Source organism: Petaurus breviceps, unplaced genomic scaffold (assembly GCF_028583685.1).
Source record: "Petaurus breviceps papuanus isolate PSGF00001 unplaced genomic scaffold, PetGlider_PUasm1.0 90602, whole genome shotgun sequence".
NCBI lineage: Eukaryota > Metazoa > Chordata > Mammalia > Diprotodontia > Petauridae > Petaurus > Petaurus breviceps.
Window position 1 is genome coordinate 5621213 of NW_027187283.1, and position 1652 is coordinate 5622864.

The window sequence follows — 1652 nt, forward strand, 5'->3', positions numbered from 1 at the left end:
TCTTAGCACAATGGATCAGAAAACATTTGTTTATTATGATAATCACATCAGTCTGTGCTCTCCCACACAACTCAGGCTCTAAAGAATGAAATTGTCTATAAATGAGGCTTTTTGTCCTTAAATGCCTCCTTTATATTATACTAAAAGGTTTCAAATTCCTCTATGTTCTACAATAGACATCCAGGAAATCCAAATGTACTCTTGTCATCCACTAGTTGTCAAGAAATGAACAGACTGATTTACTTTGCTTTATTTTACCATTCCATTTCCGTTTCGAAATTGCTTGAAAAAATTTTTTATTCTGCCTGCACAGACAGAAAAACATTAGACTACATCTATAAAAAAGTAAGGGAAAGTTTGAGGAAGAGATAAGGGTGTATGCAAATATAATTTAGGAATGGGTTCTCTTCTACAAAAGAATGTGATTAAGTGTCTAATTTAAGCCAGTGTTTCGCCATATCGCGTAGATGTAAATATATATATATATATATATATGTATATTATCATATTCCTGGTATAATTGTTTGAGGCAGAGGGAAAGGGGAAGAAAGGAAAGGAGAAGGGGAAAGGAGAAGAGAGGCCAGGAAAAGAGAAGAGAATGAGGAGACAGAGAGGAAGAAGGAAGGAGATGGGAGAGATAGAGCAATGGAAAATAATTGAATAAGAGAGAAAGAGACATTCCCCAATTGATGAATACTCAAAGGATCTGAACAGGCAGTTTCCATAGGAAGAAATTTAAAACTTTCTATAATCGTGTGAAAAAATACTCTAAATCTCTATTGATTGGAGAAATGCAAATCAAAACACATCTGAGTCATCACATCACACTTACCAGATTTGCTAATATGGCAAAACAGGAGAATTATAAATGTTTGAGAGGATGTGAGAAAATTGGAACACTATTGCATTGTTGGTGGAGTTGTGAACTGATCCAAACATTCTGGAGAACAATTGGGAACAATGCTCTGAAATGTGAACACCCTTTGGCTTAATAATATCAATTTTAGGGAAGTATGCCAGAGAGACCATACATATGGGAAAAGGAATCGCATGTATGAACATGTTAATAGCAGCTTTTTTTCTAGTGGCAAAGAATATGAAATTTAGGGGATGACTGTCAGTTGGGGAATGGCTAAACAAGTTGTATTATGTGAATGAAATGAAATATGATTGTGCTATAAATAATGATGACCAGGCCGACTTCAGAAAAATCTTGAAAGATGTATGTGAACTTATGTTGAATGAAATGAGCAGAAACAAGAGAACATGCTACACAGTGATAACCACATTGTGTGATGACTAACTTTGCTAGACTTAGATCCTCTCAGCCAAGCAAAGATACAAGACAACTCCAAAAGACTCATAATGGAAAATGCTATCCACATCCAGAGGGGGAAAAACAAAACAAACCTATGGAACGTGAATGTAAATTGAAGAATACTATTTGTTCTATCTTTGTTTTGTTTTTCTTTGTTTTCTTTTTCTTTCCTGTGGCTTCTCCCATTCATTGTAATTCTCCTTTATAACACGAATAATGTGAAAATATGTTTAATAAGAGTATGTATGTGTATATATATATATATATATATATATGGAGAGAGAGAAAGAGAGAGAGAGAGAGAGAGAGAGAGAGAGAGAGAGAGAGAGAGAGA